The sequence below is a fragment of the Myiozetetes cayanensis genome, unplaced genomic scaffold, assembly GCF_022539395.1.
Source record: "Myiozetetes cayanensis isolate MyiCay16 unplaced genomic scaffold, myiCay2020 scf60, whole genome shotgun sequence".
Lineage (NCBI taxonomy): Eukaryota > Metazoa > Chordata > Aves > Passeriformes > Tyrannidae > Myiozetetes > Myiozetetes cayanensis.
This window is the reverse complement of record NW_026087854.1, coordinates 243,934-268,698: the sequence shown is the minus strand read 5'-3', so window position 1 is coordinate 268,698 and position 24,765 is coordinate 243,934. Positions and strand designations below refer to the sequence as shown.

At 44.2% G+C, this 24,765-nt stretch overlaps 2 non-coding genes and 1 pseudogene across 2 annotated transcripts; all 3 read left to right on the top strand.

Annotated features, from left to right (window-relative positions):
* Positions 1–5,209: 5,209 nt before the first annotated feature.
* LOC126651400 (60S ribosomal protein L17-like) lies at positions 5,210–15,408 on the top strand (annotated as a pseudogene).
* LOC126651403 (small nucleolar RNA SNORD58) lies at positions 5,692–5,760 on the top strand. Its single transcript, XR_007631674.1, has one exon. It is a non-coding gene; the product is annotated as a small nucleolar RNA SNORD58 (small nucleolar RNA).
* LOC126651402 (small nucleolar RNA SNORD58) lies at positions 14,960–15,027 on the top strand. Its single transcript, XR_007631673.1, has one exon. It is a non-coding gene; the product is annotated as a small nucleolar RNA SNORD58 (small nucleolar RNA).
* Positions 15,409–24,765: the final 9,357 nt, after the last annotated feature.

The following is a 24,765-nucleotide window of genomic DNA, read 5'->3' as shown; positions in this document are numbered from 1 at the left end:
GTCTTCCTAAGTGAAACAAGTTCTGATCTCCTAGCCATAAATCTTCTGGAAGGTTCTTCTACCCTTACACAACAGCAAAGGGGGAGGTAGCTGGATGACTGGAAGAGGGAGGGAAGGAGAAAGTTAGGAGGGAGGGATGACCTCAGAGGTGACATTTGGGATCAAAGTGGATAAGTCTGCATCTTGCAGAGAGGAAGATGCCACAATCGGCAGAGTAGGAGAGAACAGAAACTTGGGAAAATCTCTGACAATATGAACAGGAAGAAATGAACACAGAAACCACACACACGAATGATAATTGAAGATGTGGAAGGGTTGCTATGGACATGAAGTTTGGAAGAGTAGATGTCCAGGACTGTGATTTCTTGACATGCCGTGAACAGAACACTGTCTGCTGGCTGAAACTTTTGCACAGGTTGTGTTAACAGGCATCATCCAACCTCGTTTCCCAGGCCCTGAGCAGATCTCTGCTTTGGTTCAGGACAGAGGGCTGTAGAGGTGACAAAAACAGGTCCTGCCTGCAAGGACCATTCTTGCCCCAGGTCCCACCATGCTGTGTCTGCCAGCAGGGAGGTGGAGAAGCCCCTGGAAGAGAACAGGTTTGATTGTGGTTTATCAGCTGATCCAGAGGAGCTCTTGACCAGGGTAGCCACAAAAAGGGCAGACAGAATTACAGAATGATAGAATCGTTAAATTTGAAAAAGACCTCTAAGATCATCTAGTCCAACCATTAACCCTGACATGATAATAATGATGATTATAACAGAGGAGAGAAGGATTCTTTGATCCATTTTGGTTAGGAGATGCAATATAAAAAAGGGAGGGAGTTTGACATTGTGTTTCACAGTACAGGGCACACTCAGTTTTAGAAATGTTGAAAGGATTCACAGATCGAGAAAAGTTGAGGTTGGAAAAGGCCAGTGGAGATCATCTAGAGCAACCCTCCTGCAGCTCAAAGCAGGGTCAGACAGAACTGGTTGCCCAGGATATTTTCTCTGGCCCACCTGTTCCAGGTGTTACCTAAAAGGCTGCGGAGGAAAAAAAGACTCCAGGCCAAATTAGGTAGGAGGTAAGATAGGGATACTAAGGCTTTAATGAGCCCTCAGGCTTCCAGGAATACCATCACTGTGTACTCCCGAACACAGGTGTTTACAATTTTTATAATGATTTTCACCCAATCCCCGTCCGACCACCGCCCAGATTCTGCCCCCTGATACACCTTTCAGGAATTGAGTCTGGGGGTGTTTTGGGACCCCCTCTTCTTCATCTTCCTCAGAGCACATACTGTTTTTGGAGGCCTTCCAGAGCTCTAGGCCTGAAGGTTGTTGTGTCTATGGCTATATATTCTTGGGCAGATTTTAGGGTGTTCTCTACAATTCTACCTTGAAAATGATACTAAACAGGTCAATGGAATTTAGGGGAATTCATATGGGAATGGGTAACAGGGTTTGCTATATGTAATTACTGTGTTAAAGGGTAAGGGATAATGTACTGCTACTTTAAAATCTACATTTACTATGTAACTACTTCTAAAGTCTACAAAATAAAAAAAAAAATCAAAACTCCAAGGTATCACAGGGTTCAGCCATTCTCACAGTAAGAAAAAAGAGTTTTCTCTTATGTTTAAACAGAATTCCCCATAGTTTAATTTGTGCCTAAATTGTGGGCAATATCCCTGATTCCAGTAATATTTTTGATTTCATTAACCAAAACCAGGTTTAAAGCAGTACTTCTCAGTTATGAGCTAGACAGGTTACAGCAAACATAAGCCCAGGATTTAATTTATCCAAGATAGTGTTTATGATCAGGCACTTACATGATGCCTTTATTTAGTTCCTTAAGCCTCATGACGATTGGCTGGTCCTTTTCTGGCAATTGAAGCCAGGAACAAGCACAACCTGCGGAAATGGTTTGCTGGCAAGAAATACACTGAATAAACACAAACTTGAGCTACAAGGTTATTTAATCACATAGGAGGTTTATGTTACCTAGCTGGGCATGCAGGGGGTGGATGAACCCATAGCTCTAGGACAGTATGACAAAAATGTTGAATATTAAGACAGTATCCCTGATTGCTGTGGGGTTTTTTTTTGTTTTAACCATGCTCCTGGCTGGCTGGTCACCAGCAGCATGGGGAAAGTGCTGTGCCTGCTGTGTCATGCTTCATCAGCAGTGATTGTAAGGACAGATAGCTGTCATGATGCTAAGCTCCCCTGGCTGTTTCCTCACCCCTGGATTGGGTATGGTATATACAAGACAGAAATATTGACTGTGTAGCTAATCTCTTCTTGTAAATAACTGCCTGTGTTTTAGGAAGACTCACAGGGAATCAAAAGCATTTCTGTTGTTCACGTTTTAGATGATACACTTATGATGTTTTATAACAGGAGTCTGTAGGCTGGTCAGGAGAGGGATTTCAGGGAAAGAAGGTGCAGGCAGCTGTCTGAAGGCTGGAAAGTTTCAGTGTTTGCAGTATTCAAGCTGTTTTCAATTTAAAATATCTTTGTCTTCAAGATTTTCTGCTTAAACATTAGGACAAGCAACCCATTTGTATGTAATTTTGTGAATGACAGTTAATATCCCCGCATAACCCTCAGACTCCAAAAACTGGGTCTGTAAGATAAGTGCCAAGAAATCTACAGACAACTTTGAGGAATTGGTTTCTGTTCCTGTGCAAAGAACAGGTCAAAACCCCCTCCTATAGCAAGGCAGTGTTGTGTGTTTGAGCTGGAGTTAACCTTAGCCAATCAGCTGCAATGGATCCATCTGTCACGGGGATTTTAGCATGGATCCTCCTGTTGCTCTACCTGCCCCTCTGTTAGAAATGACTGTTTCCATACAAGGTGGCAGATGCAGATGTGTGCCTGAGCTAACCATCAGGCACTCAAGTTGCGACAGAGTAGGGACTAAAAGTAATGCCTTGGCCTCTGAACCAGCTGGCTGAGGACAGGCATGGATTTACTTCTGACACGTCCGCTGTGGCAGTGGTTGAACTCCAGAGCTGCTGGAAGTGAGCTTTCTTCTTGGTTCCAGACCTGCCATGAAAACAACCGCGGACAGTCTAGGAGCTCACCTCTCCCTCTGACCAGGAGGGATGGTGACTGATTGTCATTTAGGATGACATTTGGATTAGCAATTCCAGTAGGACTGATAAGGCCACTTGTTTATTCTCAACTAAAGCCATAAAAGGACTTATGTGAGACAACATTCCTGTATCTGTACACTCCCCGATGCCTGCTGGGCTCTTCCAGGGCAGGGTAGGTTAAGGGATGCAGCCCCCTTCCAGCCCCAGGAGCACATCCAGAGGAGAGATATGAAGCAGACACATTTTGGGTTGCTCAGCAGAAAACCTGCAGCAGACAGGGTAGGAACATCTTTGTCACAGAATAGTCTCCAGCCTCATGGTTAAAGAGCAGCTTTGAAACATCTCAAGGGAAGAAAATTGAAAATGGGTCTCCCATGTCCTGGGAGTATGCTGTGGAGATGGTAGAAACCTTTGCTGCCTTTGTGATGAACCCTTCGCAGAAGGTTGCTACTGGCAGGAGCTTCAACAGCACAAAATAGAGGAACAGTTCAGATCTGAACATAGTCGGATCTTTGCGTTCAATGCCTGCTGAAAGAGTGAGGTCTTCCTGGGCATGCACAGGACAGTCACCAGGGCTGGATGGTATGGACAGGGGAGCTAAGAGGGATGACACTGGGGAGTTTAAGGTAAAGTCATATGGAATTCCAGTATGATTAGGAGGTGGCTGCCTCCTACACTGGAGTTTTCAGGAACATGATTTTGGACTTGCATGCCTATATTTTCTGCTTAGGGTCCAAAAGCTCTTTTCGAGTCAGCTCATACAAGCTAAATATCCAAGGCAGCTGGTGCACTGGAGGAATTATCTGGGTAAATCTCAACAAGGGCACATGCTCAGCTGCCTCAGCCCTGATCTCATCACCAGATATGTGCTAGGCTGCTGAGAGCAGTTGTTAACCTCCCAACAAAGCTGAAAACATGCATCTCATTTCCTGACACCATCAGCAGAAGCTCCTGCCTTTACATTTCCACCACTGCAAACCCTCAACAGCTGAGTGTAAACAGTTTCATGTGTCATGGAAATAGAAGTAACAAAAAATGTGCCCTGTTAATTTTGGATTCGATTGATGACCAGGTGATAATTCCCAGCATGTGTCAACTACTTATGTTTCACCCTTCCAGCTTTCTCTGAATGTTTTGTTGCTTCTGTGATCTGGTACTAACAAGAAGCTTTGTATGAAGGTACTTCCCATGGAAAGGCCCGTTTCCTCCACTGGTAATACGTGTACTTTGCAGCAAGCTTTCCCTTGAAAGAAAAGGCACATTTTAAGGCAGGTAAATGGAGAGATGCAGTCACAATTAGAGCTCTACAGTTTCCAGCCATGTAAATATTTGTCATAGTTCAAATATTTTCTTCTTCCCATATGGATGAAATCCTAGCTTCAGAGTTATGGGAGTTTTTAGTAGTAAATGAGAGATTCAAAAATAGTCTTCTGCTCAGAGCATTTACATGGGCAGTAAGCTCTTGCTCTGCTTATTTCTAAACAGAGTCAAATCCAGACTCTCTTGTGCCAGGGAGGTACCTGGACACCAGACAACTGGCCGCTTAGGAAGTTGTTTCTTTTTTCTTCCCACTCTGTCAAAGTTTTCTGTATGAACCTTTTGCTGGAGCTGGGTTCCACTTTCAGGAAAACTTTTGGTTTTATTGAACTGCTGCTTTGTCAGATTTCCCAAGCAATTCTGCTTGCAAACACTGCCTAAAATTGAAAAAAAAATATTTTACTTCACGTGTCATTCTTTGAATTTTTTTATAATGGTGCAATAAATACCAGTTGTGATTTATAAACATGAATATCTTCGGTCTCCTCTCCTGCTTAACTGTTAAGCGTTATGCTTCTCTATTCTCATCCTGAGCTGCCATCTAACTGCAGCCCTTAGTCTTGCTTGTGGGTCTGGTTTCTGCTGATTTCTGGTCTGCAAACAACAGTGACCTTGATCCGAGAATGAATATTGCGTGTTTGCTCCAGTGACAGGTTTTCCTCAATAAAAGTCTCTCCCCAGGGCAGGAAGGGATTTGACGGAGCCCTCCCCTCAGGGTGGTGGCTCGGCACCATTTTCGGGGGTAGGCTCGGGCTGTGGGGAGCCCTGCACAGGTGCATGGCAGTGCCCACACACCCACATACAGACATGAGGACACTGGCTGATGCTGCACGTGCATTTTACTTCCACAACTTGGGCTCGCACATGAAGATGTGCCATTCTGACCGGTCCCTCACCCCTCCCATTGCCACGCCTTCCCTACCACTCCCTTCGCCCTGCACTCTGCGTGGCTTGCGACACTCCCTGGACGAAATTCCGCTGGAGCTCTCGCAAGAACTGGAGGCTTTCGCTGCTCCCGGCATGCCCTATGTTTCTTCTTCCCTGCAGCTGTCCTGAGGTGAGGAGTTGTGGCCTTCAACGAGCCGTCCCAATCCGCCCCCATCCTGCTCAAGGTGCTCCGGGGAACCGATGAAGGGGCGAGGGCTTGAGGTCTTGGTCCGCCTGGCTTGGTCTGCTCCCCTGGCATTTGCAGGGGTGGTGCCAGGGAAGACGTTTAGAGGGTGGAGATGGCAAGTTTTGGGGTAGCTGGCTGGTGTGAGATGGAAGCAGGCCCTAGGGAGAGGCCATGGCTGTGGTGATGACTTTCTTAGGACACCTTTGGATTTAATTGTGCAAAGGCAACATAATTTCTGAGCAACTCCTGTAGTTAGTTATCGGTAGTAAGGTGAACAATCCAGAGAATCCCACGAAATGTGAGTTGTTTTTGTGAATGTTTGCATAGGACTTGACCAAAGCCATTGAGATTTTAATTCCAGAAGTTCATCTTTTTTTTCTCTGCAACCTGCAAGTCACGGGGATCCAACCTGCAAGTGCATTTCAAGGTAGGCAGCATGTGTATAGTAAGAAATGCAATTTCATATGGTTTCAGTTTGGTTTTGTTATTTTTTGTTCGGCATTTTTTGAAGGAAGTGTCTCTTATTCTGTATCGTTATGTGGTTACCTAAGGGTGGTAGTGTAGGTTATGACCTGTGTTTGCTTTACCTACTTGTAATGGCTTTCATCCACAGGATCAAAAATAAGAGATTGTGTCATAAAGACTAGGACACTCTGTAATACAGATAATAAAATACAATAGGAAAACAGTTACAGTGAATTTAGCAGGAAGAATGGGGGTAGTGTCAGATGTGAGATTTGTTTCATTTGTCTTACTTTGCCTTTCTGGTTGTTTGGAAGCAACATTGGATTCACCTGCTCATGCTGCTGGTCGAGAAGTATGGCAGGGGAGGCATGCAGTGTTTGGCATGAGGACATAGGTTCCTATGGTAAAGGTTTAGGTGTGCCAGTGAACTCAGGACATGTTTAAGTTAACCACAAAACCAAAGCTGAGCAGATGCTTTTCTGCTCCACAGAGGGGTATAATTCATGTGTAAAGAGATTTCACTTATCTTGATTTGCTTTTTTACTATGATCAGGTAGGATTATAGTTACTCTGACTTCTGCATTTAGTATATTGTCTTAAGCACTGATACTTAAACCTTAATTTTTATTTCTGAGCCTTTTCTTTTCTCCCCTTTATAATTCACTTACAGAGATACAAACAATTTAAGTATCTTGTTTTCTCATTACTTCCTCTGAGGTGCTATATTTGATGTTTTAGTAGGAATTTATCCTCCAGGCTCCTACTTCTTTAGATTAGTGGCCAAGGAGGAGCTACAAAAAGTATAAATACTTAAATTTTAATTTTGTTGGTTGGAAAAATGTAGCCATTAGGTAAAAAACAATAGCTGTGTTAGAGCTGCAAATTCAGTAATGGCAGTCATACCAAGGGTTAGAAAAGTAGGTAGTAAAAAAAAAAAAAAAAGTTTTTTTATTTATTCTTCATTCTTTAGTTTGGGGGGGGTGGGGGGCTGGGGTTTGTGTATGAGTGCTTCCTTTAAATTGAGTTTGTAGCAAAAATAATAGGATGCAGGAAAGAGAGAGGAGTGGTTTTGCTCATGTTGTAACTTGTAAAGATGTGTTAACAACTTCATTGTGTTCTGTATTGCTAGAACACTCAAGAGACTGCCCAGGCCATAAAGGGCGTGCACATCCGCAAGGCCACCAAGTACTTAAAGGATGTCACCTTGAAGAAGCAATGCGTTCCCTTTCGGCGCTACAATGGGGGAGTCGGTAGATGTGCCCAGGTGAGGTCTGAAATGAAAATGTGGGAAGGATGCTGTGGCTGGTTAAGAGAAAAAATGAGTTTGAGATGGTATGGAGAATAGTCTGTCATTGATGATAACCTTGTATTAAAATACAGAATCGTAGAATGTTTTGGATTGGAAGGGACCTTAAAGATCATCTAGTTCAAACTCCCCTGCCATGGGCAGGGACAGCTTTCAGTAGACCAGGTTGCTCAAGAGTTACTCTTAATTCGAGTACAGCATTGAATCTACTTACAGTGTAAAGTAATTGATCAAATTTAATTATTTTGTCATGCATTCTTAATAGAAGGGGATGTAATGGCAAGTTAACAGTGCCCGAAGGGTAAATTGTATTGTACTGGGACAAAAATGAAACTCTTTGTCATGGTTTTGCTGGTTCTTGGAAACTGGGCAGGAATTTTTTCCTTCCCCCTGTCCACTGCGTGCAGGGTTGTTAAGTGGGCACTTAAGGGACACAAAAGAAGTGACTTTCTGGTTAATTACTCAGAATCTTGTCTCCTAGAAAACAGAAAGGGGGGGGTGGGGATGACGAACTTCTCTTTACTTTTTTTCTTTCATCTCCTGGGAAATGAGGGGAGGAGTTTTGGGCTTGCGGTGGAGGCTGGAACAGGGTTGGAGTGGAAACTTGGTGGTTCTTTCTGTTCTCGGGCTGCTTGCCTGCTGTGGATCCTGCTTGGATTTCTAATCAGAGAGGAACTGTTTTCTGGAGGGTTTTTTTTTCCCCCTTCCCCATTCCCATTTGTTTCTTTCCCGGTGGTGGTTCTTTGCATGTCAAGGGGAGAGGGAGGACTGCGTCACGTGATTCAACCAGCCGAACAGAGTGAGTTTTGTTTTTTTTTTTTTTTATTGGGAAGGACTTTTTTTTTTTTTTTTTTTTCCCCCCTCTCTTTCTCCCCTTTCCCAGTGTGTGGGGGAGGGGAGGGAAACCTATTTTTTTTGGTTTCTCCAACACACCCCGGAGGGTGTTACCCCCACGTGGCAACGACCAGTGATCCCGCAGCGCCCCCTGATGGTCAACATATAGAACTGCAGGCTCTACATCTCGAGTGATCCAACAGCGCCACCTGGTGACTGGTACAGGACACTACAAGCTCTGCATCTCCAGTGACACAACGGTGCCCCTTGTTGACTGTGGTTAGAATTGCACCAAAGGGTGCAAACTGAATTGTTTACCTTTTTTTTTCTCTTTATTTGTTTATTGGTGTGTTTTGAAGGGGATTATTTGTGGGTATAGGAGTACTGTTTGGTTGTTTTACTTGTTTTCTTAAGTTGTTTCTGCCAATACACACAAACCTTTTAATAAAGGGCTGTTATTTTTCCCTTTTCCATAATTTTTTTCCCTCAATCTAAACCTCTTAATTTTGGATTTATAATTGCTTAGAGGGAGGAGTTTGGGTCTTTTTCTCATAACTCATCCTCAGCAAAACACCTGTGTCTCATTTAAACTGGGACACTCTTATTGTCTTCTTCCAGGCCAAGCAGTGGGGCTGGACACAGGGACACTGACCCAAGAAGAGTTCAGAGTTCTTGCTGCACATGCTCAAAAATGCAGAGAGAAATGCTGAGCTCAAGGTAGGCCACATCAGTGTTACTGAATGCAAAGTGTTCATACTGTGTGTCAGCACTCCTGAACTGGGTGTCTCTTATGTGCAAGACCAGGTAACGCCTACTTTGTCAATTGTGAGAAATAAAGGACCGGTTTTATTATAAGCAGATAAAATAGACAAGATTACTAACATAAAGTTATGTTTGTTTTTGGCTTATTACTAACCTTTAGGCATACCGCGAAAGTTGTAAGGCATGCAGTTGAGTCTCAAAATGTATGTCAGGGACCGACTGGATGGGAATAGGGAGATTACATATTAGCTGAAAATAAAGCTGACTCAGTCTTATGCCACGTGGTTGGCCATGCGGGCACATTAGGCTTCCATGTTGCTGGAAACTCCGCCCCTGGCATGAGGGGGGGCACCGAAGAGCCAATCCCCCCCATGATGTAAACAGAGTTAGACCTTAAGGATGTTAAAAAGGTGGGGATTTTGAATCAAAAGGCATGCTCTAGGAAACTTTGGGACGTGAGTACCCAACATGGGTTGTAATTAAATTTTCCTACTTATATAGTTATTTTCCTTGTTCTGTGGATTCTTTTTCATTGCCATAAATTCAATAGACAGGGATTTTTCCCACAGTTTGGGGGCTCATCTGGGATCCAAGTCCTCCGACCATGTCTGAGACCCCGGTGCTCCTGGATGGCACGCCCCACCTTTATTTTGGCGACCCGGGAATCTGGGATCTCTCCAGGACCAGCAGCGACAAGAATCTAGGACGGATTACCACAAAACAAAGAAAAACAAAAAAAAAGGGGCCAGGGAGCCAAGGACCGGGACGGGGGGGCCTCACCGGGAGGTCAAGGGCCTGGGCGGGTTGCACAGGAGCCGAGGGCTGGTCCCAGGAGGCAGCAACAGCGCCAGATGGCAGCACCGGGCAACGGGCTGCGCCGAGGGGTGATGCTGGGGGGCGGTGCCGGGAGGCAGAGCTGTGGGGGGCGTACCGGGACCGGGGGTGGCACCAGAAGGCGGCACCGGGCCAGTGGGTGGCCCTGGGAGGCAGTGCCAAGCCAGGGGGCAGCTCCGGGGGCAGAACCGGGGGCGGTGCAGCCTTAAAATAACCCTAATACACCTGTATTATTATTACCATTAAACCTAAAAAGATACTGTTATAATGGGTGGGAAAACAAGTAAAGAAACTAAAGGAAAAGCCTCCGATAATCCTCATGATAGCCCCTTAGGGAGAATGCTGAGTGGCTGGGAGAGAAGGAGAAGGACTCGAGGGAAGAGTAAAGCTAAAATGATTCAATATTGTATGTACGAGTGGAGGAAAGAGCCAATAAGGTTAGATTGGGTCTTTTGACCTCAATTTGGATCATCAGAAGGATGGTTATGTCAAGCATTGAAAGAGTATGTGGATGAGAAGGAGTCATCTGACCCTGAAGAAAGTGCGTATGCTGCCTGCTGGGTGGGATCTGTAGGATTATTTCCAGTCTCTGTAGAAAACAGTGGAAAAAGTAGCCAGAAGAAAAAGACAGATCCTGGGTGGAACCCACTAGATATTGTCTCAGAAAATCCTCTTCCCTATAATTCGGAGGAGGATGAAAATGTTGAGGCACAGAGTCCTAACACAACCCCTCCTCCGAGTTCCCCCTGGACACGTGAGAGGGTCAGAAAGGCACAGCAGGTAACAACATCGGAAGAACTTTACCCTCTTAGAGAAGTTCCAAAGCAGGGGGCACAAGGGGGTGTAGGCTATGTAAATGTGCCATTAACTAACACTGAGGTACAGGAATTTGGGAAGGAAATGAAGAAGTTGTTAGAAGATCCATTAGGTTTGACCGAAGAACTTGATCAGTTTTTTGGTCCCAATATTTTCACATGGGATGGAGATGCAGTCTATAATAAAAACACTGTTCTCGACAGAGGAGAGAGAAATGATTAGAGCTGCAGGAATCCGTATCTGGGACCCAGAGCACCCACAGGGAGTAAACGGGCAACAAGGAGAGCAAAAAATGCCAGTTGCCCCCCCAGATTGGAAACAAAATACGGATGTAGGGAGACAAAACATGATCGATTATCATAACTGTATTTTTAAGAGGATTCGAGAGGCTGTGCCTCTAGGGCGAAAATGCAACTAAAGTTTTTGATGACAGACAATCTAATAATGAGTCACCAAGTGAATGGTTAGAAAGGTTGAAAAAGAACATGCAGCAGTATTCAGGAGTTAAATTAGATGACCCAGCAGGGCAACAATTGTTGAAAGTTTGTTTTGTAACTCACTCCTGGCCAGATATTAAGAAGAAATTAGAAAAGATAGAAGAATGGTATGAGAAGGAGTTGAATGTATTATTAAAAGAGGCCCAAAAAGTATATGTACAGAGAGATGAAGAAAAGCAGAAAGTTAAAGTTATGTAGGCTACAGTAAAAGAAGCAAGTAAATCTGAAGAAAAACAACCACCACAAAGAGAGGAGGTGGGAGTACCACAAGAACAAAAAGGTGGTCCCAGTAGTAATAGAGGGCAAAAAACCACCTGGCACAAGAGACCCCCTCAAATAATGCAGAAGCAGTAACTAGAAACAACCCCCCAAGGGGTACGAATTAGGAAAATGACATGTTTCTATTGTGGGAAAGAAGGACACTTTAAGAAAGAGTGTCCAAAGCGCCAGAGAGACATCTAAATTTTCCAATTACAAGAGGACTCAGAATAGGGAAGTCAGGGACTCTACCCTCTGGGGTCAGAAATAGGAAGAGAGCCCTTGATAAGTTTAAAATTAGGACCCAGGGGGAAGATACCACCTTCTTAGTAGACTCAAGAGCTCAACGGACCTGTGTAATCAAACCTCCTATGGGGGTTAGAGTATCTGATCAAAGCATTACAGTAATTGGGGCAAAAGGAGAAAAATTTGAAGTACCTATAGCCTCATCTGTATTAATAGAAGGAAATGGAAGAGTAATTAAGGTAGATGTATTAATCACATCCCATGATGGAGTAAATCTGCTGGGCAGAGATCTAATGGGAATCTTGGGAATAGGAGTTGTACCACAAGGGGAAGGAGTTAAACTCTTCATCTTAAAGGTAGGATTAGATATAAATCCTCAAGTATGGGCTGGAGATGGGAATAGGGGAAGACTGGAGATGGAACCCTTTAAAGTAGAATTATACACAAAAATTCCTGTCCGAGTTTGGCAATATCCCATTCTCCTTGAAGGGAAAAAGGACCTAGCACCAGTGATAGAAAGACTAATACAAGATGCATTATTTGAATCGTGCACGTCACCATATAACACTCCAATTCTACCAGTAAGAAAGAGTGATGGGACATAGAGATTAGTCCAAGACTTAAGAGAAATCAACAAAATGGTCCGAGCAAGACATCCTGTTGTTCCAAATCCATATACCATAATGAACAAAATACCTCCTGAGTGGTTTTCAGTAATTGATCTAAAAGATACATTCTCAACCTGTCCACTAGATGAAAATTCTAGAAATATTTTTGCATTCGAATGAGAAGATCCAAATACAGGACAAAGGCAGCAACTGAGATGGACAGTTCTCCCACAAGACTTTTCAGAAGCACCCAATTTATTTGGACAGGCCCTTGAAATGGCTGTTGCGGGTCGAGGTGGGACACGACACAAACCCCTTATGGATCCAGAGGCTGCAACACTTTATTGCACGATGTCTGCTACTTTTATACACTTTTTAGGCTACACATGTCAACTCTCCACTGGTTCCCACATACATAAATATTCTTCCATTGGCTACTAACGGTGTTATATAAGTCTGCTTACTGCGCATGTCACGAAACACATTTTGCTGTATTCAGCACATTTTACCGGAAAACCATATTGTTACAACTTCCAGGTCCGGGCATAATTCTCCCCTGAACAAAGGTTCCTACTAGCTTTAACTCTTCCTGAATCCCCCAGGCCAGTTGGGGGAGAACCACCACAAACGACCATGTGTAAATTTGATTCAGAGGAAGGAATTACTATCTTACAATATGTAGATGATTTGTTAATAGCAGGAAAAGAACAATTAGAAGAGGAAACAGTAAGACTACACAACTTCTTGGGAGAGCAAGGGTTAAGAGTATCAAAGAGCAAACTTCAATTTGTAGAAAAAGAGGTTAAATACCTAGGACATATTATAAGAAAGGGTGGGCAAAAATTAAGTCCCAAGAGGATAAGAGGAATTTTAGATCTCCCTCTCCCACGAACCAAAAAGAAAATAAGACAATTTTTAGGATTAATAGGATTTTGCAGGTTATGGATTCTAGACTAAAGCAATAAGACAAAATTTCTATATGAAAAATTGACAGATGACTCAGCCCTTGAGAAAGTTTACCAAGCAGAGTATTCCTTAGAGGAAATAGAAAAATTTGAAAAACTAAAAGAAGCTTTAGCACAAGCACCGGTATTATCATTACCAGATTTAAAGAAGCCTTTTGACCTTTATGTAAATGCTGCAAAAGGGATTGCAAAAGGAGTTGTCACACAAGACTGGGGAAGGATCAGAAAGTCAGTAGGGTTTTTATCAGAAATGTTAGATCCAGTAATCAGAGGATGGCCAACAAGTGTACAAGCAGTAGCTGCCACAGCCATCCTCGTAGAAGAGGTAAGGAAATTAACATTTGGAGCAAAAATAATGTACACACTCCACATTCAGTGAAGACTATAATAAGTCAAAAATCTGGGAGATGGATGACAGATTCACGAATCTTAAAGTATGAGACTATACTAATGGAAAAAGATGACTTAGTTTAACCTCTAATTCATGTGTAGATCCAGCCCAGTTTTTATATGGTCAAAAGGAAACAGAACATAGTGAGACTGAACACAACTGCTTAGATGTTACTGATTATCAGACAAAAGTCAGAGAAGATTTGATGGATGTTCCCATAAAAGAAGGGATGCATCTATTCACAGACGGATCATCTAGTGTAATAGAAGGAAAACAGAAAAGTGGTTACACGGTAGTTGATGGAGAAGATTTTATGGTGGTAGAATCAGGAACTCTCCCAAGCAACTGGTCTGCCCAAGCATGTGAAGTGTATGCAGTAATCAGTGCACTGCGTATAATTAGTAATGGGATAAGAACCATATACGCAGATTCTAGATATACCTGGGGAGTCGCACACGTGTTTGGGAAAATTTGACATGAGAGAGGAATGATGACCTCTCAAGGGAAAGAAATAGACCATCATGAACTTATTGAAACCTTACTAGAGGAAGTCCAAAGACCCCAAGAAATTGCTATTGTACATGTTAAAGGACACCAAAAAGGAAAAAGTATAATTTGTCAAGGGAACATGCCCGAGGAAATTCAATAGACAGGGATTTTTCCCACATCAATGAATCTTAATTGTATTGAGGTGTTGGTATATCCTTTGTTTGAATTAAACTGTGTGTTTTTCAAGTTAAAATGGGAGTAATCATTTTTCACAGGGACATAGTTTGCACATGGTTATCGACTGTTTAAGTGGTATTTAGGTCTCGTAAAAACTACAAAACAAAGTAAAATGTAGATTCTTGTTCAGTTTGTATCTTTGTAATATATTTGGTGCTTAATTTAGTCACCACTGCCATCCAAGTTACTTTACTAGGACACCTCTGGAGTAACCATGAAATTATAATTGTCTGTTTCTGAGCCATCGGCATAATTTTAAATTGATTGTGATGTGTAGAGGGGTAGTCTCTGTTTTTCTGACTTTGGCACTTGCTTAGTTCTATGACACCGCCAAGTTCATCTGTTTTATTTGTCAGCAGTGGTGTGTGTCTGGAGGGATGATTATTCACATTTTTGCTGTGGACATTATTTATTTGAAGATAAAATAAAAGTCACAAATTTTATTTTCCTCCCTGACAGGGTCTTGATGTGGATTGTCTGGTCATTGAGCGCATCCAAGTCAACAAACTCCCAAAATTCGCCAACGCACCTACAGAGCACACAGTAGGATCAACCCCTACATGAGTTCCCTCTGCCACATTGAGATGATCCTCACTGAGAAGGAGTAGATTGTTCCCAAGCCAGAGGAAGAAGTTGCACAAAAGAAAAAGGTAATGAGTGTCATACCCTTAGTCCTCTTTAATATCAACATCTGGAGAGCTGAGTGTTCATATTTGGCATTTTCAGGCAGAGGGGTTGCTGTGATGACTATCTTAGGACACCTTTGTAATACCCATGAAAAAAAAGAGTTCTATCTGAGCAATCTCAGTATTTATTGTGAACACAACATTGATAACTCTGGAAAATGGTTTTCAGGGATTTATATCATACAGGGAGTTTGTTCTTCCCTTCCAGTCCATATGTGTGAAACTGGGATGTGCCGCAATAAAATTTAAGTTTTGAACCTGTAAGCAATGTAGTACTTGTTGGGACATTTATATATGTGCAAGTACAATCAGCAGGTCATTTTGTAAACAGGTGAAGAAATTCCTAACAGTTCTCAGTACCTTCAAAAGATAACTAAATTTATTTGTAAGATGTTTTGAGAAGGTGTCTTCTCATTTTACCACTTTCTCTTTTTTGTGTTTGTTTTTCAGGTATCCCAGAAGAAGTTGAAGAAACAAAAGCTAATGACTGGGGAGTAAATCTCTGAGAGATGTATATAAATAAAATGAAAAAGTTTAGATTTATCATGTGTGTTTGCTTTGGCTTAAGTAGGGTGTTGTGGGACAGACACAGGCAGTGAGCACAGTAGTTGGGATGCCTGTTGTTGCAACGCTGGTGTTACCTAAATGGTTGCGGGCGAAAAAAGACTCCAAACCAAATTAGGCAGGAGATAAGATAAGGATACAAAGGCTTTATTGAGCCCCCAGGCTTTCCGGAATACCCTCAACACGCACTCTCGAATACAGGTGTTCACAGTTTTTATAATGATTTTCACCCAATCTCTGTCCAACCACCACTCAGTTTCTACCTCCGCCACACCTCTTGGGAATTGGGTCTGGGGGCATTTTGGGACCTTCTCTTCTTCATCTTCCTCAGAGCACGTCATGTTCTTGGAGGCCTTCTAGAGTCCTAGGCCTGAAGGTTGTTGCGTCTATGGCTATATCTTCTTGTGTAGATTTTAGGGTGTTCTCTACAATTCCACCTTGAAAATGAGACTAAACAGGCCAGTGGAATTTAGGGGAATTGATATGGGAATGGGTAACAGGGTTTGCTATGTGTGGTTGGTGTGTCAAAGTGTAAAGGGATAATATGCTACTACTCTAAAATCTACATTTATTACATAACTACTTCTAAGATCTACAAAAATTAAAAAATCAAAACTCCAAGGTATCAGTGGGGATACTGTTGACTTATGTCTATAATTTTTATATAAAACAAGATAATTTGGAACATGTTCAGGCATGTACCCTGCTGTCGTGGCCCATTCGGGCCCGCCTGGCAGTGGCTGCAGCCTGAGTGGGGTGGCTGACGGGCACCACCGGGCACTAACGCAGCTCCCAGGGGCAGGATGTGGGCCACATGACACAAACGCAACCTTCTCCCATTGGTTGTGAGTGAGTCGGAAGCACAGGGGTCACTTTCGGTGCAACGGAGGAGGCTGCGGTGACCGGTATTGGCACTGGGTCAGTGCTGACTGAGGTGAGTGCAGGGTGGCCTCTGACCAGGACCAGGCTGCTCCCCCAAGGGTCCCTTCATGGTCCTCTGCTCCTCTAGACTGACCGTCGGTTGGCCTCACCTCGACGTTTGCTACCCTTCTCTGTGGACAGAGCAGCTCCATTAACCGGGAGCTGATGAGGTGAACCCCGAAATGTAATAGCCCATACTGAGGTGTGGAGATCTCTGATTTCAACGCGTTTGAGTGGAACTACACTGATTCGGAAAAATCTTTGTGCTTCCACCTTTGTCAGCAGGAGGGGAGGGGGAAATGCCACTGTCATGTACTGTCAACCGGGACAACTGACTTGGCTTTGGCGAATATTTTAGCCTGAATGTCATCCTATAGAGAGGCAGAACTGGAGTGTATTGCATAAATTAACCTTTCTACACTAGGTCATCCTTTATGAAAAAAAAAAGAAAAACAAAAAACAAAACAAACCAAAATTCATGCTTGACCTTGACTGCTCCTTGGGAACCACTCAGACGAGAGAGGGGTGGGACAGGCTCATTAGTTGGTGTTCCAGAGGGCTATATAAGTGCCTGAAACAGAATTACTGACTGATTCCTGCTTGGCCTTGGCTGCTCCTCGGGAACCACTCAGGTGAGAGAGGGGTGAGACAGGTTCGTTAGCTGGTGCTCCAGAGGGCTATATAAACATCTCCAGGGAGCGCGAGTGACCTGGAGCGCGGCAAACAGGGGCGCGGCACGTCAGTGAGGATGTGGCACAGCAGTTTGCATGGCAGTTCGCACAAGCAGGGTAAACAGGCAGGGCACAACCAACTCCTAGTTTGTTTGTGGGGGGTTTTTTTTGTTTTTTGTTTTTGTTTTTTTTTCATATTTCAACTTAAGCCAGTAATGGTTTCTAAAAAAATGAAAGCCGTTGCTACTGTTAACACTAGGAATATGTTGACACAGACAGAACCCTCCAAAAAGGATGCAGCCATTCAGGTCTCTGGCTGCGCAGACTGTTTGACCCTGGCAGCCGTGCCAGAAGACATTGTGAGAGGTACCTGTGTGTGATGCGAGCAGGTCAATGATTTGCTCTGCATGGTAGCAGAGTTCAAGGAAGAGGTAGAGAGGCTGAGAAGTATTAGGGAAAGTGAAACGGAAATAGACTGGTGGAGTCGCACCCTTTCAACCCCCAAGGAACTCCAGTAGGAGACAGTGATACCCTGCCCCTCCTGCCGTCAGGAGGCAAACCGAGTGGATGGGGGGCAATGGAAACAGGTCCCTGTTCGGAGAGGTAAAAGAACACCCTCTCGACCCCCATCACCTCCCCAGGTGCCCTTGAACAACAGATATGAGGCCCTAGACTCAGAAAGTCAAGTAGAGATCAGGCAAGAGGAAGATCTGTCTGCAGGTTGCACCCTGTCTACCAGATGGGTTACAACTACAACTATAAGAAAAAAAGAAGGGTAGTTGTAGTCGGTGACTCCCTTTTGAGGGGAACTGAGGGCCCTATTTGTCGACCAGACCCATCCCACAGGGAGGTTTGCTGTCTTCCCGGAGCCAGGGTGAGGGACATTGGTAGGAGACTTCCTGAGCTAATTCGAACCTCAGATTACTATCCACTGTTGGTAATCCAGGCTGGCAGTGATGATATTAATAGAAGAAGTGCCAGGGCAATCAAAAAGGATTTCAAGGCACTGGGTAGATCAGTTCATGGGACAGGTGCACAGGTAGTGTTTGTCTCAGTTCCTGTACTTGCTGGAATGAATGAGGAGATGAATGAGGAGAAGTGTAGGAAAGCCTACCTTATCAATAGGTGGCTAAAGGATTGGTGCCACCATCAAAATTTTTGGTTTTTTGACCATGGGGTAAACTCCACAGTACCCAGTATTCTTAAATCAGATGGGCCTTATGTATCTAGGAGGGGCAAAAGGACTGTAGCCCATAAGTTAGCGAGGTTCATCAGGAGGGCTTTAAACTAGGTTTGAAGGGGGAAGGGGTTGAATCCAGGCTCTCCAAAGAGAAACCCAGGGATGAAAATCCTGAGTTCAGAGTAAAATCAGCAGCCCAGCTGAAGTGCATGTACACTAATGCACGCAACATGGGCAACAAACAGGAGGAGATGGAAACCATCCTGCAGCAGGAAAGCTATGATGTGGTGACCATCACAGAAACGTGGTGGGATGACTCGCATGACTGGAGTGCTGCCATGGATGGTTACAAGTTCTTCAGAAAGGACAGACTGGGAAGGATAGGGGGAGGCATGGCTCTGTATGGTAGAGAGTCCCTTGACTCTGTAGAACTTGAGGTCACCAATGATAAGGTCGAGTGCCTGTGGATCAGAATCAGGGAGAAGGCTGACATCCTAATGGTAGTCTGTTATAGACCACCCAACCAGAATGATGAAAGGGATGAATTATTCTACAAGCAACTGGCAGATGTCTCAAAATCACCAACCCTTGTTCTTGTGGGCGACTTCAACCTGCCAGATATCTGCTGGGAACTCAACACGGCAGAGAAGAGGCAGTCTAAGAGATTCCTGGAGTGTATAGAGGATACTTTCCTGCTCCAACTGGTAAATGAACCTACTAGGGGTGGGACCCCACTAGACCTGTTGTTTACAAACAGAGAAGGGCTGGTGGGAGATGTAGTGGTTGGAGGCTGTCTGGGCCACAGTGACCATGAAATAATAGAGTTTGCAATACTCAGGGATACAAGGAAGACCACCAATAAAAGCTCCACACTGGACTTCTGGAGGGCAGATTTTGGCCTGTTCAGAAGACTGGTCCAGAGCATACCCTGAAAAAAACCCCTTGAAAACAAGGGAGTGCAGGAGGGATGGACGTGCTTCAAGAAGGAAGTCTTGAGTGCACAGGAACAGGCTGTACCAGTGTGCCAAAAGGCAAGCCGGCGAGGTAGACGACCAGCTTGGTTGAACAGGGAGATTCTGAAGGAAATCAGGGATAAAAAGAGAGCTTACAGACTATGGAAAATAGGGCTGGCTACTCAGGATGAGTTTAGGAGTATAACTAGGTCATGCAGAAAGAAAATTAGAGAGACAAAAGTGCAATTTGAAAACAATTTGGCTACTTCTGTTAAGGATAACAAAAAGTGCTTCCATAAATACATTAATAACAAAAGGAGGGGCAAGGAAAACCTCCATTCCTTGTTGGACTTGGGGGGCAACATAGTTAACAGGGATGAGGAGGAGGCTGAGGTACTTAACACCTACTTTGCCTCAGTATTCACCAGTAGAACAGATGGTCCTCGGGATAACTGTCCTCTGGAGTTGGTAGACAGGGACAGGAAGCCAAACATCCCCCTGTATTCCAGGAGGAAATAGTCAGTGACTTACTGAGACACCTGGATCCACACAAGTCCATGAGACCAGATGGAATCCACCCAAGGGTGATGAGGGAGTTGGCAGAAGAGCTTGCCAAGCCACTCTCCATCATTTACCAACAGTCCTGGCTCTCTGGGGAGGTCCCAGATGATTGGAAGTTGGCAAATGTCACGCCGATCTACAAAAAGGGCTGCAAGGAGGACCCAGGAAACTACAGGTCTTTCAGCCTGACCTCAGTGCCTGGCAAGGTTATGGAGCAGATCATCCTGAGTGCAATCACACAACACCTACAGGATGGACAAGGGATCAGACCCAGCCAGCACGGGTTTAGGAGGGGTAGGTCCTGTCTGACCAACCTGATCTCCTTTTATGATCAGGAGACCAACCTGGTGGATGAGGGGAAGGCTGTGCATGTGGTCTATCTGGACTTTAGCAAAACTGACACTGTCTCCCATAATATACTCCTGAAAAAGCTGGTAACCCATGGCTTGGACAGGGACACTTTCTGCTGGGTTAAGAACTGGTTGGAGGACCGGGTACAGAGAGTGCTTGTGAACGGGGCTGCATCCAACTGGTCACTGGTCACCAGTGGTGTCCCCCAGGGATCAGTGTTGGGTCCAGTCCTGTTTAACATCTTTATGGATGATTTAGATGAGGGAATTGAGTCCATCATTAGCAAATTTGCAGATGACACCAAGTTGGGAGGGAGTGTTGACCTGTTGGGAGGCAGGAGGGCTCTGCAGAGGGACCTGGATAGGTTGGAGAGTTGGGCTGATCCCAACAGGATGAAGTTCAACAAGGCCAAGTGCCAGGTTCTGCACTTTGGCCACAACAACCACGTGAAGCGCTACAGGTTGGGCACAGAGTGGCTGGAGAGCAGCCAGGTGGAAAGGGATCTTGGGGTGCTTATTGACAGGAAGCTAAACATGAGCCAAAGTGTGCCCAGGTGGTCAAGAAGGCCAATGGCATCCTGGCATGCATCAAGAACAGTGTGGCCATCAGGAGCAGGGAAGTGATCCTTCCCCTGTACTCAGCACTGGTGAGGCCACACCTTGAGTATTGTGTTCAGTTCTGGGCCCCTCAGTCCAAGAAAGACATAGAGGTACTGGAGTAGGTCCAGAGAAGAGCAACCAGGCTGGTGAAGGGACTTGAGCACGTCCTATGAGGAGAGGCTGAGGTAGCTGGGGTTGTTTAGTCTGGAGAAGAGGAGGCTCAGGGGTGACCTCATCACTCTCTACAACTACCTGAAAGGAGGTTATAGCCAGGTGGGGTTCATCTCTTCTCCCAGGCAATCAGCAGTAGGACAAGAGGGCACAGGTTTAAACTCTGTCAGGGGAGGTTTAGGTTGGATATTAGAAAGAAGTTCTTTACAGAGAGTGATCAGGCATTGGAATGACCTGCCCAGAGAGGTGGTGGATTCACCATCCCTGGAGGTTTTTAAGATGAGGCTGGATGTGGCACTGAGTGCCATGATCTAGTAATCACAGTGGGGTTGGATCAAGGGTTGGACTTGATGATCTCGGAGGACTCTTCCAACCCAGTTAATTCTATGATTCTATGATTCTATGAAAAAACAAGCCTTTTTGTCTCCATAGCCTTTTTTTCTGTTTCCATAATAGTTGACTAACATGGGAAACAAGGACTCAACGTACTGTAATTTACCATGTCAGATATATTCTCTCTGCTACCCCTAATGTATGGTGGCTTACAGATAAACCCAAAAGCTGCTATCACAAAGAAATAATCTTACTGTTATAATCTGACCATTTACCGTTTTACTCTTCTTTTTTTTTACTTGCTAACCAAGCAACAGATCATCACCAAATCACAGAAGAAACTTGTGAATGGTATTTCACTATATTAGGATGGGTATTATACTTCTAGTGGTTTGCTTTTACATATGGCAGAGGTATGAATTTTTGATCTGGAATCTTGACACAAAGTGGTTGCAGAGACATGCAGTTACCTCAGAGGGACAACCTGGGGTGTTCCCTTCAGCCATGTTCTTTAACTGGTGGATGAATCCACAAGATATTGTTGGAAATGTAGTATCTAGGAAGTTCTGGTGAAGAGAGTATCTGAATTACCTTTTTTAATGGCTTTAAAAGATTAACTCATTTGTGTTCTCTCAACCAGGCAGCGTCTACAACTGGCAAGCAGGTCCCGAGCCACAGGAACCACCAGCCTCCACTCCCAACCTGTGTTCCAGCCACCCCCAGCACACCAACTCCTCCCCCTGTTGCCCAGGAGACGAGAGAAAAAAGTAAACAATACCCCTTCATCTGCCCTGTTTTCTAGGAGACTAATTTCTCAACCATTAGCCAACCCAGCTAGTTCTTTGTATCTCTCAAGTGCTCGCTTGATAGCTACTTGATAACTCTGCACACAGGGGCAGGGGGAAGGGAAATAATTCCTGACTGGTTTCCAAGAACTAGTTAAACCATGACACTCCCTTTGGTGCAATTCCAATCACAGTCAACAGGCGGCGCCGTTGGGTCACTGGAGATGCAGAGCTTGTATTGTCCTGTACCAGGCACCAGGTGGCAGTGTTGGATCACTCTAGATGTAAAACCTGCAGTTACTTATGTTGACCAGCAGGGGGTGCTGTGGGATCACTGGTTAAAGGTGGGGGATGCAGTATCCTCCAGGATGTGTCAGAGAAACAAAAAAAAACTGGTTTTCCCTTCTCTTTCCACACACTGGGAAAGGGGAGAGGGAGAGGGGGAAGGGAAACAACAACAAAAAGTCCTCCCAATGAAAAGAAAAAAAGAAAAAAAAAAAACAAACTCACTCCGTTCAGCTGGTCGAAATCATGTAACACAGTCCTCTTTCTCCCCCTGATATGCACAAGGACCACCTCCAGGGAAAAAAAAGCTGGAACAGGGAAGGGGGATGAAAAATCCAAGTAGGATCTGTTGCTGTCAAGCAGGTCGAGAGCCACAGGAACCCCTGAGCTTTCACTCCGACCTGTGTTCCAGCCACAGCCAGAACACCAACTCCTCCCCCCTGTTTCCCAGGAGATGAGAGAAAAAAGTAAAAAATAACCCCTCATCTCCCCTGTTTCCTAGGAGACTAAGTTCTGGGCCATTAACGAGAGAACCATTTCTTTTGTGTCTCTTAAGTGCTCACCTAATAGCTCTGCACCCAGTGGGCAGGGGGAAGGGAAAAAAATTTCTATTTAGTTTTCTAGGAACCAGTAAAACCATGACATGGATTTACAACTATGGACTTCTGGTAAAGTCCCTGTATGAACTCATTAAAAGGTGAGTCCAAAATACTCACTTGGGGTAAGGAAGATGACAAAGCTTTTCATGAGCTAAAGCAAGAACTGATGAGGGCTCCAGCCCTTGGGTTACCAAACCCTTTTTCCTATTTTCCTATAAAAAACAAAGAATTGCCCTTGGAATTTTAGTTCAAGATGTGGGACCGTACCGAAGACCAGTAACCTATTTTTCCAAGCAATTAAAGTAAGTCAGGATGACCCAGTTGCCTAAGGGCAGTAACAGGTGTGACAACATACAAGAAGCACGGAAGTTCACGCTGGGTCAGAAAATTACAGTCATGGTCTCTCATACTGTATTATAGGTATTAGAAGTAAAAAGAAGTCATTGGCTGTCACCTCAGAGCTTTCCTGAATACCAGGTCATACTGATTGAACAGGATGATATAGAAATAGTGGTCACTAATATTGTCAATCCAGCTTCTTTTCTCCAGGGGACCACCGGAGATACAGTTTCACACGACTACCTAGAGACAATAGAGGCGGTGTATCCAGCTGACTGGACTTGAAAGAGGAACCCCTGGAGGATGCTGAGGACTCCTGGTTCACAGATGGGAGTAGTTTCATCTGGAAAGGAGTACATAACGCTGGATGTGCAGTAACCACTGTAAATGAGGTAATAGAAGCAAGAGCCCTCCCTGTCAATACCTCAGCCCAGAAAGCAGAAATTATAACGTTAACCTGAGAACTACAACTCGCAAAAGGAAAGAAGATAAATATATGGACAGACTCAAAATACACATTTGAAGTCCTTCATGCTCATGGGACAATTTAGAAAGAAAGAGGACTATTATCTGGGCAAGGAAAGTCCTTTAAATATGCAGATGAAATCCTCGAACTATTACAAGTAGTCCAGTTACCAGAAAAAGTTACTATTATGCATTGCAAAGCTCACTAAAAGGGCGTTACTGACCATGAAAGAGGAAACGCCATGGCTGATCCGGAGGCAAAAAGGGCAACCGAAGTAGAAGAAAGCAAAATCCAATCTTTGATCCCTGATGGTAAGATTCACATTCATCAGTCTAATATAGAACCTAGATACTCTAAAGAAGACCAAAATTAATCCAGGATTTAGAAGGAGAAATAAAAGAAAACAAATGGGCCAAGACAACGGAGGGTAAGTTAATAATATCCTCTTCTATTTTATGGGCCCTTATCATGGCAGAAAACAGGAAAACACATTGGGGAGTAGAAGCTCTATACAAATATCTAAGCCAGAACATAATAGCACAAAACCTCTATACCACTGTGAGGCAGGTGATGCAACAGTGTGAAATTTGCCTGCAGAACAACCTAAGGACCCATAACAAAATTCAACTTGGGCAAATAGGGAAAGGTAATTATCCTGGACAACAATGGCAAATTGTTTTTTCGGAACTGCCCAGAAAAGGGGGGTATAGATATTTGCTTGTTCTCACTGACACTTTTTCAGGTTGACCCAAGGCGTATCCTTGCCGCAGCAAAGAGGGTCTGAGTCCTTTTGAAATACTTTGCCGGAAAGCCCTATATGGTACAGGAGAGAGTGTCAGGTAAAGTGGGAAGAGAAACATTAACAAATTATATTGTACATTTGCAGAAACAACTTAGAAATGTTGAAAAACTAGTCCTTGGAAACGAGCTCGTGGCCTCGATGGGTCAATTCATAGTATTGTACCTGGGGATTATGTATATGTAAGATCTTTTACAGGCAAACCCCTGGAGCCAAAGTGGAAAGATCCGTACCAAGTGCTGCTGACTACTCACACTGCAATCAAAGTTAAAGAACAA